Source organism: Nerophis lumbriciformis, linkage group LG17 (assembly GCF_033978685.3).
Source record: "Nerophis lumbriciformis linkage group LG17, RoL_Nlum_v2.1, whole genome shotgun sequence".
NCBI lineage: Eukaryota > Metazoa > Chordata > Actinopteri > Syngnathiformes > Syngnathidae > Nerophis > Nerophis lumbriciformis.
In genome coordinates, this window is record NC_084564.2 from 17,449,623 (window position 1) to 17,458,624 (window position 9,002).

The following is a 9,002-nucleotide window of genomic DNA, read 5'->3' on the forward strand; positions in this document are numbered from 1 at the left end:
TTGAAAAGTCACCTGCGAGGGAATGAGGAGTGTTTGAAACTCTGCATGTCAACATCTCTGTTCGATGCCACACCCACAAAATGCCAAGGCAACCATTTCCACATCAACACCGTATGAAAAAAATAGTCAACAACAGAAGGAGATAACGTCCGAAGGAACCTACCACATAGTGAAGGACATACACTATTTGATTTCCTATTATGCAGCTCATTTTTATTTGACAGTTATTGAAATATCTTGTGACATCATGCACAAAAGTGCACTTTATTTGTTTTTAAACTATTGTAGTGGCGTTCTGTACAAAAAGTGCACTTTAATTTAGTGTTGTTTTGATATGTCATCTTGGTGACATCACGCACAAAAGTGCACTCATAGCTTTTTTTAAAATGTCTCTGACAATCTTGCACTTTCTGTTTTGATATGACATGAATGTTTGTGCCACTGCTTAAAAACGGTTTAATAAATACACTTTTGGTCAATTGACTTAGTTGTGATTTCCCTCTCTGAATGAAAGTTTAAAATGAGCATATATTATTGCAGTATGAACAAGAATGTTTTAATGTAGACACATGGAATCATCATACTGCTGTGATTATATGCATCAAGTGTTCATTCAAGGCTTAGGCAAAATATCGAGATATACATCGTGTATCGTGACATGGCCTAAAAATATCGAGATATTAAAAAAAGGCCATATCGCCCAGCCTTAATTGAAAGTAAAAATGATGTATATTGATATGACTTTTTTTTAACTCTTTTATGAGTGGGGGCCTTCTGGATCCCTGAGACCTTCAGTTTGATTGTTTTAAACTGTCATTGTTCAAAAAATATGTTAAGGATACAATATTACACATTTTTGCCATAAAAAAGGGTTTTCTTTGGAACAAAAGGAAAGGTCATAAAACAAAATAAAAACTAAAAAAATGTTTGCAACATATAGAGATGAAATTGATCTATAGATATTAAAGTGTTGAAAGTTAAAAAACATTATTATGACATATTTTTAATACTTTTAATGACTAAGACCCTTGTGGAAAAACATCAAAATGGCTCTTGCATGCTTTTTTTTTTTTTTTAGTGTGCGGCCTTCTGTGGAAGAATTTGGACATTCCTGGGTTAGACGTTTGACTCCATTTCACCAATCAAACGGAGCCTGGAAGTCACATGACCACACTGAGTCTACACACTAGTGTACAAAGTGACACAAGGTCAAAACAGGCAGAAAAACTAGTCAATGTGTTCCTTAAAACTATGAAAAAGAACATTTATATCATCTGTGTCAGTAAAAATGTTCACATTTCAGCCTACAAGATTTTCACTTCCATCTAAAGAAAGCATGTGGTAAGTTGTAGATGTTTTTTTATGTTTTAGCGGTCTATATACTAACATTAGCCCTGTTATAACGTCATACGTGACTGTAAAATGTGACTCTCTTGCAGTACATGCTGCTAAAAAATGTCTAGTAAATATATCAGAAGTTACTCAGCAGATACTCATTACTTTACTAGTTTTTTCACTGAATACTTGTGTACTCAATTATTTGAGATGACTACTTTTTTATTTTACTTGAGTCATATTATTCTAAACAGGGACGTTCAAAATACGGCCAAAGGGCCATTTGCAGCCCGCAGATTGAGTTTTGTTGGCCTGCAACATGTTGTCCGAATAAAACCCAACAGTAAAAATGACGGAAAAAAGAGCAAAAAGACGTAATGTAATGAGAAAAAAGGTAAAAATATTATACAAAATTTTATTGATATTTTTAGATTTTGTAAAAAAAAAAAAAAATTTCAAACAGAATTATATATCAAAACTTAGTGCCAGTTTTGTGTTATACGTTACAAATTGTATCATCAATAGTTATTAGTATCAAAACTCCGGCTTTTACTCACTACATTATCTATTTGCTCTTTGTTCTGACATTTTTACTGTTGTATTTCCCGACAATATGTTGCAGGCCAATAAAACTTGAGCTGCCCTGGCCGCACTTTAGACGCCCCTGTAGTAACTTTAACTAATAAGAGTTCACTTTGTCACCTATAAACACAAAGATGACATTAAGTCGTGTCTTTAAATATGTGTAATGTTTGTTTTCAGCATGTGTTTTTACAAAATAAAAAAATATATACAAAAATTGTTATGTGGCCCTTGGTGGAAAAGGTTAGGATACCCCCGCTCTAAAGTAAAGGTAATTTTACTTGATTACATTTCTGGGATACACCACCCACCTCTGTAGATACAAAAGCAGGGGGTGTCAAACTCATTTTCGATGGGGGGCCACATGGAGAAAAATCTACTCCAAAGCAAAATCACGGCACGATAACTTAAAAATAAAGCCACCTTCAGATTGTTTTCCTTATTAGAAAATAGAACAAGCACATTCTGAAATTGTACAAATCATAATGTTGTTGGGTTGTTTTTTTTTACTCTTACATGTTGCGGTTAATAGTATTCTATTTGTCGTTATTTATATTTTCTGAATAAATTATGTGATGATGTTCATCAGTCAACTCATTGGTGTTAATTTTCAATCTATCAAGATTTTTTATTTAAATATCAAAATCAAATTACAATATGTTATATATGTAGTTTGATCATTTTCCTCGACTGGTGCACGAACATCATGTGGTTTATTTTGTACATATGTAGCATCATCTACACAGATACAAATAATTGATTTTGCCACTCCAGTGGACACATTTAAAACAGAACCGCAGTTTCTTTCATTGAAAATTTTCAGGTCAATTTTTATACTTAGCTAACTCATCCCGCGGGACGGATAAAACCTGTTCGCGGGCCCTCGGGCCGTACGTTTGACACCCCTGTACTAAAGGATACAAATACTGTACATACTCGCCTAGAGGGGCCAATGTGTAGTAGCCAGACAGATCCAGTAGATGGCAGAGTTGCCCTTTCGTTCCGACTAATTGGCATTTTACATTAACCTCTAAAACAGTGGTTCTTAACCTGGGTTTAGAGATGTCCGATAATATCGGCCTGTATTTATCGACCGATAGCTTTAAAATGTAATATCGGAAATTATCGGTATCGTTTTTTTGTTATCGGTATCGGTTTTATTTTTTTTAATTTTTTTTTTATTAAATCAACATAAAAAACACAAGATACACTTACAATTAGTGCACCAACCCAAAAAACCTCCCTCCCCCATTTACACTCATTCACACTCACACAAAAGGGTTGTTTCTTTCTGTTATTAATATTCTGGTTCCTACATTATATATCAATATATATCAATACAGTCTGCAAGGGATACAGTCCGTAAGCACACATGATTGTGCGTGCTGCTGGTCCACTAATAGTACTAACCTTTAACAGTTAATTTTACTCATTTTCATTAATTACTAGTTTCTATGTAACTGTTTTTATATTGTTTTACTTTCTTTTTTTATTCAAAAAAATGTTTTTAATTTATTTATCTTATTTTATAAAAAAAAAATTAAAAGGACCTTATCTTCACCATACCTGGTTGTCCAAATTAGGCATAATAATGTGTTAATTCCACGACTGTATATATCGGTATCGGTTGATATCGGTATCGGTAATTAAGAGTTGGACAATATCGGAATATCGGATATCGGCAAAAAGCCATTATCGGACATCCCTACCTGGGTTCGGTGAGTCGGCCTCAGGGGTTCGGCGGAGCCTCCGCCGCTGAGGTCAAGACACACCCAACTCATCGTGTAAATAAAAACTTCTCCCTATTGGCGTATTATGGACAGAGGTGGGTAGTAACGCGCTACATTTACTCCGTTACATCTACTTGAGTAACTTTTGGGATAAATTGTACTTCTAAGAGTAGTTTTAATGCAACATACTTTTACTTTTACTTAAGTATATTTATAGAGAAGGAACGCTACTTTTACTCCGCTACTTTTATCTACATTCAGCTCGCTACTCGCTACTAATTTTTATCGATCTGTTAATGCACGCTTTGTTTGTTTTGGTCTGTCAGACAGACCTTCAAAGTGCCTGCCTTACTGGTGACGTTTCACTTCGTTCCACCAATCAGATGCAGTCACTGGTGACGTTGGACCAATCAAACAGAGCCAGGTGGTCACATGACCTGACTTAAACAAGTTGAAAAACTTATTGGGGTGTTACCATTTAGTGGTCAATTGTACGGAATGTGTACTGTACTGTGCAATCTAATAATAAAAGTTCCAATCAATCAATCAAAAGTGTGAAGGAAAAAATATACTTTTTTATTTTAACCGTACATCCCGTCAAAAGCCTAAAGACTGACCGCACATGAGGACGTTCCTGTCTTCACAATAAAAGTGCCGCTCCATCGCGCCTGCGCTTTCAAAACAAGAGTCTCCGAAAGCCAGCGCAAACAAGCTAGCAAGCTACGGAGTTTGACGCCAATATATTTCTTGTAAAGTGTATAAAAACGAATATGGAAGCTGGACAAACAAGATGCCAAAAACCCACCACTTTCATGTGGTATTAGACAGAAAGGAGGAACTTTTCTTCTCCTCCATTTGAAAACGTGGACGTTATCATCACAACTGTCTGATTACAATCAACGCAAGTCATCAGAATCAGGTAATACACCAACGTATATTCTTGTCTTCATGAAAGAAAGGAATCTATATGTTAAACATGCATGTATATTCATTAAAACCCCTTTAACATGTTAACAAAAACAGCTAAATAAATACATATAAATTATATACTGTATATATCAATGTATATATATATATATATATATATATATATGAGTGTGTATGTTACTCATCAGTTACTCAGTACTTGAGTAGTTTTTTCACAACATACTTTTTACTTTTACTCAAGTAAATATTTGGGTGACTACTCCTTACTTTTACTTGAGTAATAAATCTCTAAAGTAACAGTACTCTTACTTGAGTACAATTTCTGGCTACTCTACCCACCTCTGATTATGGATATCCCCAAACACGTTTCCCTCTAATTTTCCATCTGATTTGCAGGTGGGTAATTTGTTGTGAGTTCATGCACTGTGTTTGTGTTGTTCTTTGAACAAGGTGATGTTCATGCACGGTTCATTCTGTGCACCAGTAAAAAAAACATAACTTTGTCTTGAATTAAAAATTTTTTTTTTTTTTTCACTAAAGAAGGGTTCTGTGAAGGCGCATATGAAACTGGTGGGGTTCGGTACCTCCAACAAGGTTAAGAACCACTGCTCTAAAGGCTTAGTTGGCCACATGCATGGACAGCACCTTTTAGCTCTTATTTCCAAAATTGTGGGGGTGGGGGGGTGATTTTTTTTATTTTATTTTTTTTTTATATAAAGAAATACAATCATGTGTGCTTACGGACTGTATCCCTGCATACTGTATTGATATACATTGACATATAGTGTATATATTGTGTTTTTAAGTTGATTTAATAAAAATAAAAATAAACATTTTTTTATTTTTTTTTTGTGCGGCCCGGTACCAATCGGGTCCCCGGTCCACGGACCGGTGTTTGGGGACCACTGGTGTACACTACTGAATTGGGGTCTTATACCCTTTATGTGGACACTTATACTGCCATCTGGTGGTGTCAGAAGAGTATAACATACAATGGAATTTGGGAAAAAAAAGTGTAAAAATAAGAATTAGCATGTCACTAAACATGAAGTGTACGTTTGTAACTTATGGACTATGTACATCATATAAAAAGATGATTCTTAATTGTTATTCTAATTAGAGTCCAATAAGCTCAAATAGCAAAGAGAAATAAATAAAAAAGCATGTAAACAAACAGCTTGGGTTTTAAGAGGTTAAAGCAGGGGTCCCCAAACTTTTTGACTCGGGGGCCGCATTGGGTTAAAAAAATTTGGCTGGGGGCCAGGCTGTATGTATATATATATATATATATATATATATATATATATATATATATATATACACACACACATTGTCTTTATAATCCGTTTTGTCATTTAATATCAATTAACATTGATGTTCATCAACATTTAACATTGTCACGTTATCGATGGGAAAATTCATTTTTAGACAATATGATTTGCCTGAGACACTAAGAGTAACAAGAGGTAGAAAATAGATTAGAAAGGAAAGATTAAAAAAAATAAAAAATATAAAAATAAAAAAAATGTTTAACTTGGGACTTCCTGTGGGCCGGATTTTGGATGCAGGGGGCCTGGTCCGGCCCGCGGGCCGTAGTTTGGGGACCCCTAAATTAAAGAGTAGGAAGAAATTAAATCACAATATTAGTGATTTATTTTTCATAATATAAAAAATACAATTGTATGGCATGAAATAGGTATTTCATTGGCGAGTTTGCTACCATATCTACCTAACAAGTGAGGCAGAAGTATATTGTTGATAGGTGGCTGTGCATTAAAGTTAGCTAAAATGTTTGTAATTGTTTCTTTGAAATTAATCACACTCATTCAGCATATTTATACTTTAACAGTTGTTTGGTATGTGAATTAAATGGAGGGTAACACACAGGACCTTAAGAGAAAGAAATATTTGTTTTCATATGTAGCAAAAATGGCTAATTAGCAGTTGCTCACAGTTACACCTGAGCTTCCTCTCAAGGCAGACGTGGTTACCGTCAAAGAACGATAAACAAAGGTAAAATTTGTTTTTAAGTCAGTGCCTTTGTCCACTTCTCTGAGCATGTATTTATATTTCTGTTCTATATAGAGTATAGTGTTGAAGTTGAGTTGAAGCAGACTTACCTCACCTGTCGCCAAACAAACATGCGGTGGAAAGTTTGCCCCGCGTTCATTCTGACAGGTAAAAGCATTGGTAGCGAAAATGACGTCATGTGTCCGCAGGGTCAATATACATGATACAACTGTTACATTAATTTTTGTTGGTTTAGTCTTGTTTCATTGGTTGTCCAAACATTTATAGTACATGCACGTTTTTACATATGTTGTATAAAACCTGAGTGCAACCTTAGGTCCAAAAACAAGCGGTACATGATTTCCTTATGTGATAGATTACTTTAAATGTTCGCAGTCTGAAAATTCGCCAGGAGGTTTTTAAAGCTTTTTTTTTTTTTTTTAAAACACTATTGCATTGTTTTTAATTGCAAAGTAGTTAGTATATGTTATACTGTACACATAAAGTATACACTTTCTCGTAAGACTTTTGACTCTATGATAACTGAATTTTTTTTACAGAGTTTTTTGGTGGTACATTACAATGCTTTTTCCACACAAAAGAGAACGCATCTCTTTCTTGCCTATTGGAAAAACAACAAAATATTGTTTTTGTGTGATTGCAACACTTAACCACCAGATAGCGCCAGAAAATCATGACGCATAATTCTGAGCTTTGATGAGTGTTAATGAGCTAAACTGCCATAAAACCGCTCAAATGCTATAAAAAAGACTTAGGGCAAATATATATAACATGGCATTATATATATATATATATATATATATATATATATATATATATATATATATATATATATATATATATATGTATGTATGTATGTATGTATGTATGTATGTGTGTGTATATATATATATATATATATATATATATATATATATATATATATATATATATATATATATATATATATATATATATAAATATATATATATATATATATATATTAGGGGTGTCCGATAATGGCTTTTTGCCGATATCCGATATTCCAATATTGTCCGACTCTTTAATTACCGATACCGATATCAACCGATATATACAGTCGTGGAATTAACACATTATTATGCCTAATTTGGACAACCAGGTATGGTGAAGATAAAGTACTTTTAAAAAAAATTAATAAAATGAAATAAGATGAATAAATTAAAAACATTTTCTTGAATAAAAAAGAAAGTAAAACAATGTAAAAACAGTTACATTGAAACTAGTAATTAATGAAAATGAGTAAAATTAACTGTTAAAGGTTAGTACTATTAGGTGGACCAGCAGCACGCACAATCATGTGTGCTTACGGACTGTATCCCTGCAGACTGTATTGATATATATTGATATATAATGTAGGAACCACAATATTAATAACAGAAATAAACAACCCTTTTGTGTGAATGAGTGTGAATGAGTGTAAATGGGGGGCGAAGATTTTTTGGATTGGTGCACTAATTGGAAGTGTATCTTGTGTTCTTTATGTTGATTTAATAAAAAAAAAAAAACGATACCTAATAATAAAAAACCGATACCGATAATTTCTGCTTTTACATTTTAACGCATTTATCAGCCGATAATATCGGCAGGCCATCAGACATCTCTAATATATATATATATATATATATATATATATATATATATATATATCCATCCATCCATCAATTTTCTACCGCTTGTCCCTTTTGGGGTTGCGGGGGGTGCTGGAGCCTATCTCAGCTGCATTCGTACATATATATATATATATATATATATATATATATATATATATATATATATATATATATATGTTGTCTGTCTGTGTTGGCCCTGTGATGAGGTGGCGACTTGTCCAGAGTGTACCCCACCTACCGCCCAAATGCAGCTGGGATAGGCTCCAGCGACCCCCCGCGACCACGAAAGAGACAAGCTGTCACTGAAGGCATCAAAACTATGAATGAACTCATGTGGAGTTATGTACTTAATAAAAGGTGAAATAACTGAACTTCAAAATAGCCACCCTTTGCTTTGATTACTTTTTCACACTCTCTTGGCATTCTCTGAGCGTCAAGAGGTAGTCACCTGAAATGGTTTTCACTTCACAGGTGTGCTTGAAGCTCATCGAGAAAATGCCAAGAGTGTGCAAAGCAGTAATCAGAGCAAAGGGTGGCTATTTTGAACAAACTAGAATATAAAGTTATTTCTCCTTTTTTTGTAAAGTACATAACTCCACATGTGTTCATTCATAGTTTTGATGCCTTCAGTGACAATCTACAATGCAAATAGTCATGAAATAAAGAAAACACATTGAATGAGGTGTTTCCAAACTTTCGGCCTGTACTGTGTGTGTACATATATATACACATACATACATACACACACACTTTATATATATATATA